This window comes from Alligator mississippiensis, chromosome 10, assembly GCF_030867095.1.
Source record: "Alligator mississippiensis isolate rAllMis1 chromosome 10, rAllMis1, whole genome shotgun sequence".
Taxonomy (NCBI): Eukaryota; Metazoa; Chordata; order Crocodylia; family Alligatoridae; genus Alligator; species Alligator mississippiensis.
The window spans coordinates 64,767,595-64,783,895 of NC_081833.1; the positions used below are offsets into that span (position 1 = coordinate 64,767,595).

The following is a 16,301-nucleotide window of genomic DNA, read 5'->3' on the forward strand; positions in this document are numbered from 1 at the left end:
ACATTCACTCTGGAGTGCAATGGTTGTTTAGCTCCATCAACGTAAGTTTCTTGAGACTATTTGAAATATCATATAATGTATGGGTAAGATTCATGCATTTTGATGCTTTCTGCAGGGTGTGTTGATTATAGTGAGAGTGGGGATGTGTTGTCACATTTTGCATTTCTTGCTTATGCAGGGTGTTATTACATGTGTTTGTTGATTAGAGAGGAGTTAGCTTCTACTGTTGAGTTTGAAAGATTGAAGTCTTTGAAAGTCTGAAGACTGGCTTGAGAGAGGTGGTTAGAACTATTTATTTCATCATTTTATCCCATTTAAATATAGGTTTTAACTGTTTGATGATTTTTCTATGATTTTTATAGGTTCCAGTTTTCCAGAAGGGTATGTTATTTTTAAATACAGTAGGCTTGTGCCAGGTTTTTTGATAGTTTGTTCAAAGATGAGGTCTATTTCTCTGGTAGAATGTCCTTATTGGGAGAAGATGGTTTTTACGCTGGAGAGGTAGGTGTCTCACTGGACAGGTAGGTTTTTACACTGGAGTTTTGCCTTCAGAGAAGATGCAGTAGTATCTGAGGACATGGTTAAGGGTTATATCTTTCTTGGTGTGTCTGTGAAAATTACTAATTTTGTGGAAGTAAGCATAGATCTGTGACTCTTTTATATACAATTGTATGTGCAGTGCCATTCTGAATGTGGATTGTAGTATCCAAGCAGTTTATGGTAGTATGACAATGTTCCAGAGAGCATGCGATGGAAGAATGATAGTTGATGAAGTTATGGTGGAAGTCAATAAGTAGATCCGTATTTCCTAGACTGCCATGGCCACAATACAGCTACAATACTTTGATGAATACAGTATACATTACACAGTCCATACTTTCTAAGAAAATGAACAATTCACTCTTCTTCTCTTACATGACTACTAATATTTAAAGTATTTAAACTACAGAATTTTAGTAAAGCCCAGGCTGGCAAGCTGTGCAGAACTAGGTCAAATTAAGAAGTGTACTGCTGTCACCATCTATTGGTTATCCATTTAGGTATGAAAACTAATTCATTTAGAGAACTAAAGAAACAGAAGGAAAAAAAACTAATTAGAAAAATTAGCAAACACAACAGGGAAGAATTAATAAGAAACATTGCATTAGAAATCTCAAATTCAAGCCATTAATTGGGAACAATTTAAAAGTCCACTTAAGCACATGCAGGGGAATGGGAAATAAATGTGTCCAGCACTTTGTGCTTATCACTAGAAAGATTACTTCACAGAAGCTGAAACATCTAAGAGAAAAAATGAATCCTTATTCCTGGTAACATAAGTAAATTAACTTCTGACACTCTAGGACTTAATGCAAATTGCCATAGTAATTTGCCTTGTTTATCAAGGATTTCCCTAATGGACTAGGGACAGACATTACACATAAACTGGTTTAAGCAATCAGAAACTGGTTTAAACCTGTAACAGAACTGGCATTCAGTGCACATAGACCAGTTTGAAAATAGCTGAAACTGGTTTGAGATAAACCTGGTTGAATGTAGCATCAGACTGAACTGATTTAGGTCAAACCAGTTTATGCAATGTCTGTCCTAGACCTTCCCCTGGTTTAACTTGAACCAGTCCCCCACCATCCCAGATGCTTTGCAGCCCTGCACGGGGCTCTCTGCTCCAGAGATCTGGGCTGGCCCCACCCCTCTGCTCCCTGCTGGAGCTCTGGCAGAGACTGCAGGTATAGCCATGTCTGCCCCCCACTTCCTGCTCAAGTAGGGATTCCCCACTTCCCTCTCCCACACCAAGGACCATAGCCAACATGCGGAATGGTAGCTAATGCTGAGAGGTGTCTGTGTAGGGCAGATAGGACAAAAGCAGACAGGGCAGTGTCCACTTAGGGCTTTTTGGAGCTAATCAGTTGCTCAGCTGGTAATGTCACTCCCTTTCTTCCTTGGGAAAAGCCTGTTTAAGAAGAGCTTGAACTAATGAGAAAGGCTTTTGTTTTGCTGATGGGCTGATAAGTGCTCTGTTATCAACTCCCTGCTGTATAAGCAAATACTGGTTCCCTTGCTGGTCAGGAATAGTTGGGGCTGGGGGGGAGGGAGGGCTCCCTAATCAGAGCATTCTGCCAGAACCTGGCCATGCCCTCCACCTCAGCTCAGCACTCTGGAAGAAAAGGGTGGGCTGCTCTAGTGCCTTCCCCACCTTTCCCGCGCCCCCCCCCCGGTTTCTAGCTTGAGCCACTGCAGGCAGTTCTGAGATGTTTGTGCAGTTACAAACTGGTTCAGCCTTGGTAGGTTAGACTAACCTGCAAAGAGTGAATCAATTCAGGCTTTTTGAATGTCTGTCCCTAGCGCTTACCTTAACTGGTTATTCAAAGAAGACATGGCAAAAGTTTCCAGTGTCCATAAATCCTATCCTTCATTAGTGTGGCTTATTTTGGAATCATTACAGAGGATGGGATTAGCAGTGTCTGAAAGTGGATGTGTAATCAGCTACTGTAATTTTGGATTCAGGTAAATAAAATAATGGTATTTCTCCTGAACAACAGGCATGAGCACTGTGTAACAAGTGGACGTCTTGAGGACGGTCCAACCGTTGGCCCGTCCGCTTGTCTCAGGGCTAACGGCCTGCCTACTTCCCCTGCCACACCTTTGATGATACAATTGAAAAATGATAACAAAGTGGGAGGCTGCCCATTTACTTGCCCTGATGCCAAGGGCTCATGTACATGGTTTCGACCATCCCTATACCATGCCCCATGCCTTGCAGATGGCATCCATATTACTCCAGTGCCTCACACTGAGATCTGCACTCCTGTGCCTCACACTGGGACTCTAGATCCCCCCCACGCAGGGCTCCCAGTCCCTACCTTTTCCTTGGGTTCCCTTCCCAGATCAGGACCCTCTTGGTCCCCTCATGCCCCAACACTGGGGCCTCATAGCCTGCCTGACACTGGGCCTCAATCCCCTGCCTAACACTGGGCCTCCCACCCCACTGGAGCTTCACATCCAACTCCTTAATGCAATTTAGGCCTCACAGTGAGCCTGGAAGCTGCCCCAGGTCCCTTCCTGACCTGGGCCCTGCCTCAGGACTCACAGTGAGCCTGGGCTTTTGCTTTTATTTCAGGGCATACTCCCCTAGTTTGTCCCTTCAATGGGGTCGCCCACAAGGCAGTAGGAGCTGAGGCTTTCTGCAACCCCATACTTGCCTTTCACTGGGGAGGCACAGATATAGCATTTCCTGGATACTGCCCTGCCACCAGCAGTTCCACCACACCATCCAACCCCAGCAGAGTGCCATTTTAGGTCACACCCCAGGACCAGGATCCTCCACCTTCCCCATAGCTCCTTCCCTGTACCTCCAAGGTGTTATGAGCAGCAGCTCCAGCCAGGTGACTTTCTCCCCTTAGTTGGTAGCAGCAAACTGCTGGCTTCACTGCTCAGAGCCCTGTTCTTATAGGGAACAGCTGGGCCCTGTTCCTACTCAGGCAGTTGTGCCTGACTGAAAGAGCAGCAACCTGCAGCCTGCTTTGCTGTCTCCTTACACCCCTGTGAGTAAAAGAGCACACCCTGTGCTCTGTTACACTCTGGTTGAAAAATTGTTAGAAAACAAGTCAGTTTGTGTATGGTTTATATTTAAAATGATGCCATTTTCTAAGGGCCTTGTTACAAACATTAATTTTAATTGGCTCCTGGAGCTTTTAACCCCTGGATTATTCACATATCAACACCTGAAGCTAGTTTTATGCATATTTTAGGCAGCTTAAAGTTATGTCACTCCACAGTAGATTTATCTCTGGGCCTTGTTACACAATAATTTTGAGCAGTTTCTGGAGCTCTTAACCCCTGGATTGTTGGCACATTATCACTTTAAAGTGGTTTTAAGCACTTATTATGCAGTTGAAAGTTATGTTGCTCCAGAGCAGGATTCTCTCTCATCTGCACTACCCAGGTTCTTGTCTATTAAGGTGCATCCATTCCCCACAGGTGTGTCACCCAAGTTGAGGTCCTCCAGTATCCCAGGATCACAGACCCCTGCCCATATGGCAGGGATAGAAGCCTGTCCTAGCTCACCAGCCCTCTAGTGGCAACTCACAGCTACAGCTCCTAGTCCTGCTCCTGCTCACCAGGCCTGTAGTGGCAAGTCACAGCTATGCAGGTGGGGGGCAGTCAGAGAAGGTTTCTAGACTAAGGAAGTGACTGCTCCAAACTCCAATCAACATGTTTGGTTCATAGCTTAGGGTGTAACAAGGCCCTCTGATTTGTATTACCCAGCTCATGTTCCATTAATTTGTGGCCACTCCCCACAGATAAGCAGCCCAAATTGCAGTTCTTCAATGCAGCGTCCCCTCCCCCACCCTCCTGTGACACCATTTCCCACCCCTTTAACTCTACAGCCCAGGAAGTAGTTCTGGCACCAAGCCAACTACTGCCTTTGGCCCTGTAAGTGGTCTTCCTATCCCCAAGGCTGAAACCCAGTTGAAAAAGCCTGCAGAGTCCTGCTTGCAAGGTGTGACTTAAGCTAGTCTAGTACCAATCTACATTTGGGCAGCTCAAAATGCAATGTACAACAAGGCCCTAAGAGTCCACTCCTATTGGCTAGCATCAAAAACTTTGGGAGGGGGTGGGGGGACAAGGATTTGATTCAAAGTAAGTTTTAATATCTCTTTAAACAATGGTAATGATTTATTCTGGCAAAAAACATTCTAATTTTTAGAGTGGTCCTAAGATGTGAGACTGTACTTTGCAGGTGCACCATATAAAAAAAAGAATAAAAAGTAATAGTAAAACTAATAGTAATAAAAGTCAAAGAATAAGAAGTAATACTTCTGAATTGTAATGATACCTAGCTCATCCTCAGCCAGAAGTCAGTTATATACTGTATTTTTTTCACATACTATACATTCCCAAATATGACACACCTTGTTTTAGGGAAGGCAGAATGAAGAAAATAATTTTTCCAGAGTTATGGCTGCCTAAAACAGGGAAAGAAACTAATCTTCACCTCACTCTCCTTTCTTCTCAAAGAAAATCTATAGTTTTGACCTTTTTACATATGAACTGTCAGCAGCTCAGGCAAAGCTGAAACAGTAGGTGCTGCTGAAGATTGGACTCCATGGATGGATCCACAATTTTTAAAAGAGTTCAAAAAAACAGTCTGTAGGCCTGTGACATAGGAGAAGAGACACCAGGAATAACTAACAGACAGCAAAATTCCAAAGAAAAGAACAGCTTGATTAGTGGAACTCAAGACCAGTAAAAAGGAGAGTGAAGAGTGGAATCACCCATGGACTGAAGAGTGATTAGTTGCAATCAGGTAGCTTATAATGAGACAGGAAGTCAGTTGCCTCCCTCTGCACTGCCTGAATAGACACTGCTGCTGCTGGGCAAGGTGGGTGAAACCACACTACTCCACCCCCCTGGATCTGCCCCTATTGGAATCCCTCCATCCCTCCATGGTACCGCACAGGAAGAGAAGGAAAAGAAGCAACATGTGTCTTATAGTACCTCCATATTTCTATTTCGGTTAGAAAATCCTGGCATTTATAGATGTGCTTGGGGGGGGGGGGGGGCAGGAGGGGGAGGGAGCATTTTAACTACTGCAGCTCCAAAAGCTGCACAAATTAAAAGCACCCAGAACATCATGTGCACCAGTGTCCCTGCATTAAAAAATGGCTGCAGGGCACTTTAAACTAAAGCTCGTCAAACGAGCTTTAATTTAAAGCACCCCACCACCATTTTTCACTGCAAGGATGCTAATATACATGACACTGAAGTCTGTTAGAGTGCAGTAATTACCACACTCCAGCGGACTCGATTAATCGAGTCTGCTCTGACACTAGTTGCAGCTCGTTGGAGCACCTTTCCTGCTCTTATATAGGAGACCTCCATTTCCCTGCTTGTGACATGAATTCCCGTTTTGGATGACAAATTTGTTGAGGGAAAAGCTGGTCACCTTTGCTGGATTGAAGTCACTGGCATCATTTTTGAAGAAAGGTTCGACTCAGCCTGAAAGGGGGTATCGGACTTTGGGCTTAAGGGTTCCAGCAATACCTAGCTTTATTTAGACCGAGAGGTTCAAACTGGGCACCGCCTGTACAGACAGAACAAGTAAACACACCCATTGTCAAAATAAGCCCCCAATACAACAACAGGGTTCACAGTTCAGCCCAAACAAATTATTAAAAATCTGCTTGTTTGCAGATTATTCCTGAACTGAAAACAAGGCTAGATTTGTCATATAGGGCTGTTCACTCTGAATCATTCACCCAGCTCTCCACCAAAAAAATAAATCTTCTCTTTGTGTAATTGAAATGCTCCCTAATTCCTTATGACTGACCAATTATTTAAGTGTAAAGTTAATACTATATGTAGTTAATCTGCTCACATTTTCTGCCACACAAGGATTCTCATTTTATGTACTAAAGTTCTCAATTTTACTTAAATGATGCCAAATAAATTAACATCAAGGTTTCTGCCTGCTAGTTTGCTGAAAGAGACATGTCTTTTTAGATATCTTTTAAACCAGCTCTGACATTTTAATGGGATATAATTATTATAATGAGAAATCCATTATAGAGACAGGATTGAGGTCATATTAGGGAAACATCCCCCCCCCCCCCTTTGTTATCACATGTAATGAGGTCTGTTGATCCTTTAAAATTGATTTAGATTTTAAAGAAACAAAATAAATATAAAATACTCATACTTGTACAAGAAAGCAAGTCTAGCTTGCAAACATTTTTGTTTTTGTAAGTCTACGAGAAATCATTTCACATCTCTATTGGCAGTCATTTTAAATAACTTCTAATACCATTTTGTAGGTATGCAGTCCTCAGAGAAAGATTGGAGAATCTGTGAATTCCCTCTTTAATTTATACTGTCTTCTGTTTTATTGATCCATCAAACGATATAAAATTTCCTTTGCAACAGTGATCTGTAGGAAGCTTTTTTTTTTTTTTTTTTTTTTTTTTTTTTTTAAAGCTAGTGGAGGTTTAAACTCCAATAATCAGAATAAAATTTAGTTTGCTTTTTTGTACACGCACTATTTATTTACTGTAGAAACTTGCATGGAAAATGTAACTGTACACAAAACCATTAGTATTCTGTTGGGAGGATTTGTGTTTTGTGTTGGAGGCAGTTCACATTAAACTCAAGGTCTTAATACTCCTTTGAGGCTTCTGAAGCCCCATGGCAACTCTTGAAAAGACTTTTATTTCTTCAGCATATGTAAATTGGATAGGGTGAAGTCAATGTGATTTAAAGCTAACATCTCTTCAAGAACTCAGATGAGACAAAGGTTTTATTAAATGAAATAGAGGAAATTGAAGTTCCAACATTTCAGTGTAATGTGATCATGAAGATGGAAAATAATATTTAGTGAAATTAAAAGTGCAGGCTTGAAATTTACATCACTCTTAATCTACATCTGTTCTTTTCATTTAATTTATCTGACATGCCCCACTTCTTTCAGGGGAATTATGGAACAAGATCTATTGGATATAGGGATATTAAAGAAGCTGCTTTTGGGTCACACAGTGATTTATGCCACATCATTTATATGATGTTAATCAGACAGAGATGATACTAAATTTCAAAGAGAAAATATAAAGAAGCTCTATCATTCAAACACACACACAAACACACACGCACAAGTAGCTTTGCCAATGTTTTTACTTACATTTAATATAATATTTACAATCTTCTGTCCAACACTGTTATTTTATATTGCTCAAAGTGGGGAAATTATTTTTCTTCATGAAGCCTTAGCCTGAAAATATAGAGCCTGATTGTAAATTATTTCCATTTGAAAAGTGAGAACATTTAACATTCATTGGGAACATGTCTGATTTAAAATGGGCTAACATTAGGGCTTAATGAGATATTAGTATTTGCCACAGCTTGATCTATGACCTGTACCAAGTTATTTGTGTCACAAGATTATTTTATCCTGTGTAGCTCATCAGAAATTCTTAACTAATTGCTACCATTCAAATGACTGCATTATTTGCTAACATGTTGCAAATACTTCTTTTCCACACATTTGGAAAAGTTTAAAGGAAACAAAGAGAGATAACCTTATGTAGAACTTTTTCACAGCAATTTGAGTTTTAAATTAATACACATTTGGGCTGGTAAGACAGAACACAAGGAAAAACAAACCCTGCAAATGTCAGAAAGGGAGCTTTCACTCTTGCAGCTGCAGCAAATGGACTCATGGGCTTTTCTGTTCTCAGAGGTATTGGCAGGTGTGAGGCACTGGATCAAGGAGGGTCAAGAGCATTATTTTTATGCCTAGACAAGTTTTTCAGGCCCCCTTTTCAGACACATGCTCTTGTGCATCCTAATGTTTAAATGCAGTTTTTCTTCTCCACATTACGACACACACATTAAGTATTTAGATGCCAAATTACAAATTTTGGCACAACATCTCATGAACAAAGTGTCAACCACCATTCTGGATGCTGATTTTTAAGGTGGTTTTGAACAGGCTCAAGTACTTTATTACCAAAAAAAGCATTTAAACATCTTACTTATCATTTGTAATTTCTAGAGCCCCTTTTTCTGCTAGATGCTGGACACTGGCATAATTAAGGTATAAACCAAGTCTTAAAAAGCTTGAAGTCAAAGGTTAATAAGGTCACTCACCTTGCCATGCACCCAAAAAGTGCCTTCTTACTTCTCTTGTATAATCTATCCATATCATAGATAGCAGTCCACAGAGGTGCTATTTTTTTTCTTCCTCATAGCAGGAGTGGGCTGAGCTGGCTTGAGCTAAGGATGAAATTGTGCATCAGGTAATGGGAGCTAGTGCCCCTGGACAAAGGGAGCTATCACAAGTTTGAATCTGAGCAATAAGTCTGCTTTTGTGCGAGCACAACAGTGCACTACCACTGACTTATGTTTTGTGCCAAGGCCAGAGTTAAATCCTGAGGAGGGCCATATTATACCCATTTTAAAAGTGAGGAACTGAGGCACAAAGAAAAATGACTTGCCCAAGTCACATAGGAAGTCTAGTTCTCTAACTAGAAAGCTCTGAAGAAAGCACAGCAAATAAGAAACAAGAAAAGGTTAAAAGTTTGTAAATACGGTATCTCCTTCCATAGAACAGCCCTAGACTTCCTTGTGCATCTTGTTTTCAAAAGGCAGAAAAGGGGGGAAGGGGGGGGGGGGGGAAAGTTTCCCAGAGTTTTAGCTTCCTAGAGCAGGCATGCAGTTGGCCCTCCCTCCCTTTCCTGCTTAACTAAAAGTGAAACCATGGATCTCACTGACGACTGGTCCCCCTGAGGGGATCTATGATTTTGGAGCGAAGAACAATGAGTCATTAAGTCAATTGACTCCCCCAGCTTCTTGAATAGTAATACAACAGTTGCTGCATTATGGAGCAGGAATCAAAGCAGGGTGCCTGTATCTCAGTCATAAATCAGCCTTTTCACTTAATACGCACCCCCAATTTGGGGGGAAAAGAGTTGATGTTGGTGGGAAAAGGTTTATGTTATATGTGAGAAAACACATGATATAACTACACCTCTCTTAATACCTGCATTAGCCAGCATTTATGAACTTGATGTTGGAAAACCTTCCTGAGACACAATTCAATCAAATACAGAACATCAGAGCATATAGGCAGAGCCTTTGGAAGATATTAAGGTAGGTAGTGTAGTATAAAGATTGGCTTTTTTTTAACAAGCTAATTTGGGTAGGGGTAGCAGTGTAAGTGCAAGAGCACAGAGATTAGTGTATACTATGATAATTTACCCAGCCAAAATGCATATGCATCCAAGTTTAGAACTGGTCACTGCTAGCTCATTTAAAGCTAGTTTGGGTACTTTCATACTACACTTCAGCCCAGACATACTTTTAGGCTGTAGGCTCTCCCCTACAGTACAAGGGGTAAAAGATTTCTAGAAACTTGCCCCATGAGGAAAAACCACCAGAGCTGGTAATTTCCCTAGCACTGTGATCTATAATTAAGTATTTCTTTTACTAGGAACTGATACACTCTTACTATCTGTCCTAGCTCTCTGTTAATTCAAGAGTGATACATTAACTAAGCACATATAGTCAATTATAAGAAAATGTCACTTCCCAGTTAAGAACAAGAAGTGTGGGAGCAAAACTTGTTTTTCCACACACTGGACTACACCTATAAATCTCTCAAACCAGGTTAATAGGCAGACAGATTGAAGACAAAACATAAAGACTAGACCAGACCTCAGGCAAAAAATACATGTAAAAATGCATGCTGTATGCCTAATAAACCAGTCCTCAAATGCTTAATCAAAACATGCATTGATTTCAACTGAGTACAGTCAGTATCAGTATCATAATTCATAATACAAAATAGATAACCAGATACTTCTTACAATGTCAGGGGAATTACAGGCTGTGATTTTAAGCGTAGAAATCAATGGGAGCTTGGACTAAGAAAGGACTTCAAAGAATGGCCTTGTATGGACTCAACTCAAAATGCCATTGTAAGGGAAAATGAAGTCATTCATTGTTCATTCAGGTGGAGATTTCTATTCAGGTCATATAACCCTTTGGAAGTGCTGAACACCTTACAGTAGATGGCCATGAATACACATGCAATCCATTTACCAAGGGGCACAAGACAGTGCATGTATTGGAAAGGTCTAGTTTTCACTTTGTGAAAAGCATCTGACCCAAGTATTTATTTATTGAAGTAATCAGTAATGAACCAACTCCTCTGCTTCACTAACTGTAAAGTCAATACAACTGAAGGGTGGAGGGAGGAAACGGTGACTCTAGGATATGTGGTCCCAGGTGGCTCTGTTCCCTCAATACTGGACCAACCAAGAGGCTGAAACAATCCTTAGCAAAACTTTCAGTAGTTCTAAACTATCCCACGGTAGCACAGAATGCCAGACTCCCTCTGACTTGTGGCCTTCATCTGGCGTGCCTATTTCCTAATCTTCTTTGACCCAATAGAATTGCTCTGTGGAAATGCTGGGGGCCAGATTGCATAGACCAGATTTCATCAGAGGAACTTTAAAGCAAGGCAGCCAGATCTGGGCTGCAGGCCCAATGTAAGATTTTTTTTCTGATGAGCAACTGCTATCAAGAAGATACATGCATGGAAATTAAACAACCGTACTACTTATAATATATGTTGCGTGATTCTTAAAACTGAGAATGAAAAGTATGACACTCATAGTCCCCTGCTACATGTTATACTTAAGACATGATTAAGTAGCTAATTATGTCTCAAGTTGAGACCCAGCCACACATTCAATCAATTAATGATGTGATAAAATGAGGAATAAGCCACACCATTATTTCACAAAAAAATGTGTAATAACTTTGTGGCTCATTTCTATCAAATCATTAACTGAACATGTGGTCTGGTCTCCCCTCTGGCTGGGAGCCCTGTCAACTGTGGGCTCCCAGCCATGGGAGCTTGCTACTTGCTGGTACAGGGAGCCCCTTTGTTAGCAATATGCTGTGCTTGGACCTGATGTTGGATCCCACAATCATGCGTCCTGTTATGCACATGTGGCATGAAAGGAGTCAAAATTGCATGGATCATGCATCACATCCTATCACACATTTACCTGAATGTCTGGCAGGGGCCATGTTGCCCACAGTTATGTAATCTGTCTACTGTCACCTCAGCACAGCTATTCCATAGAATACAACCCAGATTCATAATTATAATATGTAACTCAGTGGGAGCATCTACACGTGAAATTAATTTGTTTGAATACTCTGGTGCAGTTTGCGCTGGACTTAATCGATCCAATGCGCACTGTTTGAATGTGCTCCCCGGACCACAACATGCTGAGCCAGGCTGGAGAAATACTGGCTGGCAGGGGACCCAGGAGGTAAGTCTGCCAGTCTAGGGCTGATCTGACCCAGATCAGTGTGCTGCAGAGGGCTGGCTGGGACACAAGGGCACTCCACTGCAGGGCTAGTTGGAAGCAAACCCTGCACTAAAGCACCCTCATGCCCCAGCCAGCCCCATCAGTGTCTAAACATGTGTTGCAGTGCATTAAATGCTGCTATAGCATAGTGTCATGGCGGGGTACTTCAGGAGGGCCGTGATCTCCCTATGGCCCCCTTACCGTGCCAAGTCGGCCCAAGGGCACCCTCAAATTCTCGCCCGCCACATCTTTGATGTTGAGGTAAAGTTGGGAGGCTGCCTACGACTCCCTGGGCACGGTTAGCTGGGACCTCTGTCCCCGTGTGTTCCTGGACCCCCTGGGGGTCTCCTGGTACGATGGGTGCTCCCCAGACACCCTAGCCTTATGGGCTATGCGTGGCTCCTACCACCCCTAATACCACGCCCCAAGCCTCGCTGATAGGATAGACGTTGGTATGTCTTTCTATATGTACACAGCCTGTCTCTCGGGCCTCCTCTACTGTGCTGCCCTCTCTTGGGCTCTCCGAGCCCACTCTGGGCTTCCTTGGAATGTCGCCCCTCTCTGGGGGTCTTCTCTGTAATGTTGCCCCCTGTCTGGGGCCTTTGCAATAGTGCCCCCTCCTGGGGCTCTCCCTGCAATGTTGCCCACACTCGGGCTTCTAAAATACAGCCCCCCCATCTGGAGCTCTCTGCGCCCACTCTGGGGACTTCCCGGCAATGCCCCCCGACTCTCGGGCCCACCGTGCTGCTCCCCCCTTCTCTCAGGGCTCACCGCGCCACTACCCCCTCTCACCAGGGCAACCGCAGCACTCTACCCTGCTCCGGGGTTTGTCACAGCACTTGCCCTTCTTCAGAGGCACACCGTGCCCGCACTGGGCTTCCTAATAATATTGCCCCCTCTCTAGGGCTTGCTGTGCCCCTACAGGGCTTCCTAATAACACTGCCCCCTCTCTGGGGCTCATCGTGCCCCTACTGGGCTTCCTAATAATATAGCCCCCTCTCTGGGGCTGGGGTCTACGTACCCTGCACACAACCCGGGGTCTATGTTCCCCGCCTGCAACCCACTGATTGCACTCCTCACTGCAAGCTGTGCCTTCACTGGCGCTGCGCCTTCACTGGCACAGGGGTTCCCATGCCACTGGGGTTCCCCCTGTGAATACTGCGCCCTCACTGGTGCTAGGGTCCCATCCTCTGTAGGTCCAATGAGAATACTTCACCCTCCTCAGGCGCTGGGGCCCCCACACTCCCGTGGGGCCCCTTTATGAGGCCTCCTCCAACCCCTATAGCCTCACCCAAACCACCGGTGTAATATCAAAGCCAAAGATAAACTTGAGCCTCCTGGCTATAACTTGAACATAAAGCCTCCTGGCTAAACCATGGTGCTCAAACCTCTCAGAGCTGCCATCCTTCTCTCAGCTGGAGCGGTTCCTGCATTGCTCGCCTCCTAGCTCCTGCCCCTCTGGCTGCTGACAAGGAACTGCCAGCCTGGCCTCAGCCCTGGGCTTTATAAGGGCCAGGCCCTGCCTCCTACAGGCCAGCTGACTCTCCTTAGTTGCCAGGGCAACCCACAGCTGTGCTCGTTATGTCCTGCCAGGGCTCTCTCTCCCTGGCAGTTTCCACTCTCTAGGAGCAGGCACTGAGGTGCCCTGCGACACATAGTACTTCTGTTGACAAGTACTAATCTATGGCATTGTTTACTGCAGCATAATAGGGCTACACGTGTAGACACTGAGACTTTAATAACGCAGAACTAATTAGGCAACTCTGCACTAAACGTCTCAGGTAGACATACCCAGTCTGTATAAAATATAATGAAGTGAATTCAAAATGAGCATGATATACAGATTATACGAGTTTCCAAAAATCCAGTCAACTTTTAAGAATACAAGTAAGGATTCTAAAGATGGGACAAATGGAAAAAAAACAAACATATATCCACTATTACCTTGGCCTGTCTTCACTTCACATCTTACTCTACACAGGTACATGAGACTCGTTTAATAGTATCTATGGTGCAAAGTGAAATCTGTACTATCCTACAGTTTCGAGAAATTTCTGCATCAGCAGTTCAGATAAGAAGAGATTCTGATCAACAGGTTTCAATTCATATCCAAGCTTTGGGAATTTCCTAAACAAAATGGAATCTATTGGCCCTTTATAATTTGGCAATTTCACATTTCTGTAATGTTTCTGGTACTTCATGAAAGGTTTAGATACTAAAAGTGTAGGAAAAATACAAGTCATAAAGCACTGAACGATAGTTCCAAGAATGTTAAAACATTATTATTTTCAGGATTTCATGGTTTAAATTCCAAAAGTGCTATCATCAGAGAAAAAGGTAAGTACTGTTTAAGTCAAATAAGTGTATTTATCAGTGACTATTTACAGTGGACTCATCTACAGAAGACATTTACTGCTCAGTTAACTAATTAGCTGAGCAGTAAATGTTGACATGTCCCCCAATTAGGCCAGAGTAGATTAACTACACAGAAGGATAGTACTTATAAATACTATCCTGTAAATAGTACATACACGTACTATCCTGCTATGGAGTATTTTAATCTGCAGCAGTGCACATGTAGACATTACCCCAGCTGGTAGAGCACGAGGGTGCTTCAGTGCAGGAGCTGTCTGCTGGCTAGCCCCATACTGAAGCACCCTTGTGTCCCAGCCAGCCCCTCTGCAGCACACTGAGCTGGTGGGGAGCAGCTCCAGACTGGCCAGCTGACCCCCAAGGTTCACTGCCAGCCAGAGCTGCTCTGACCTGGGTCAAGGTGCTGCACCCCAGACACACATGCAGATGTGGTATCTGGGAGCAGTAAATTTTGGCATGATAAACTCTGGAGTTTATTAAAGTGCACTAACAGCATGTGTAGATGGATCCAGTAAGTACAAATCTAGACCCTCCTATGGAAATAGACCACCTTTTGCTTCAAGAAAAGAGGCTTCCATCAGCCATGCCATAATGGGAATCATGGTATCCTAAATGTTGTTTTTCTCCTTCAAGGAGGAAGATTGTGTCTTTTTTTTTTTCTTTTCCAAAGATCTCTGTAGTAGTCATCTGTATTTTTCTTTCTTCCATTTTCTTGATTTGCAAAAAATCCATTTTATATGTCAGCTATGTATCTTAAAAAAGGATGGAACAAAACACCCATAGAAACAATACTGAACTGATATCCTGCTTTGTGCTATGATATTTTAGTAGCAGATTAACAGGTACTAACACTAGGCAGTATTCAAGGATAAAGTCAACATTAACTTTTCTGTAGAACATTTATGATTTTAACCTTCATATGTTGCTATTGGCTTTCCATGAATCACGTATGCTAAGTGCACATTAAGTTGAACCATTTGACCTTATTGAGAAAGGAGGTGGAAGAACGTCCGAGTCCTATTCTGAGTAACTGAATAGAAAAGAACCATTTTCTTGTAGCAATTTAAGGCATTTACATAAAAAGCCTCAGTCAACATAGTGACTTAGGAGTGATGTTGTAAAAATAGACAGAATGAGTGAAAAGCAGAAAGACCTTGATTTCCCCATTTCAGCTTTTTTTTTTCCTTGTAATTCTAGAAACCAAGGAACATCATAAACCATGACATGCAGCATTGGATTAGTTGGGTTAAAGATAAGGATTGCCTATTTGTTAGTGCCATAAAGCCATGGTTATATAGAGAGGAGCTGACTTACTGTTTATTTATTTATTCTTTACTCTGTGTAAATGTGTATAGATATAGTGTAATGGTTAGTGTTTACTTAGGTTTTCTTTTTCTGGGGTGGAGAGAAATGACAGGATTTTCCCCTTAAGGAGTACGTTTATTCTCTAAATTGAATCTTTACATGGGATAAACAATCAGAGACTATCTTTTCCATTCAAATGATATATGAACATTATATGTACGATTTGTATAGATTTTTCTCTTTTACAATGGTTTTTGACCACCCTCGCCAGCAATTTATCTGATGGGTTAAATTTATCTTTCTGAAGAAGCAACAACTTTTTCTCTATCTTCCTACAGGTCGGGAATTTAAAAAAATGTGGTGGTTACTATAATAATAATAATGATGATGATGATGATGATTTAGGATAACAGGAGCAATAGCCAGTTATATAACCATTTAAAAATTCAGCATTGGCAAAAATACAATTAAGACAAAGTCCTGATTGTACAGAGAAAATATTCAGTACCTGAAGATGCACATACTTATCTTTACTCACCTGAGTTGTTACATTGAGTTTAACCAGACTACTCATCTGCAGGTTGGATCAGTATCAATGACAGTTGAGTAAATCTAAACATTTTATGCAAAAAGTCACACAAATTTAAAGCAGAGTTCATTTTGGCTGTGATCACTCTCTGTATGTTTACCTTCCATGGGCATTTGAGCAATTCTATTTTACTTGCACCAATTGCACCAATTCTCTCA

General features: G+C 42.4%; 1 long non-coding RNA gene across 1 annotated transcript in view; it reads right to left on the reverse strand.

Annotated features, from left to right (window-relative positions):
• The window catches only part of LOC132243462 (uncharacterized), a 77,845-nt gene extending 64,488 nt beyond the window's left edge, over positions 1-13,357 (reverse strand). Inside the window, exons 1-3 of the long non-coding RNA XR_009455046.1 lie at positions 13,265-13,357; positions 8,641-8,766; positions 7,673-7,762 (exon numbers count right to left, since the gene is read on the reverse strand). This is a non-coding gene — a long non-coding RNA (uncharacterized LOC132243462). The remainder of the gene's footprint in view (positions 1-7,672; positions 7,763-8,640; positions 8,767-13,264) is intronic.
• Positions 13,358-16,301: the final 2,944 nt, after the last annotated feature.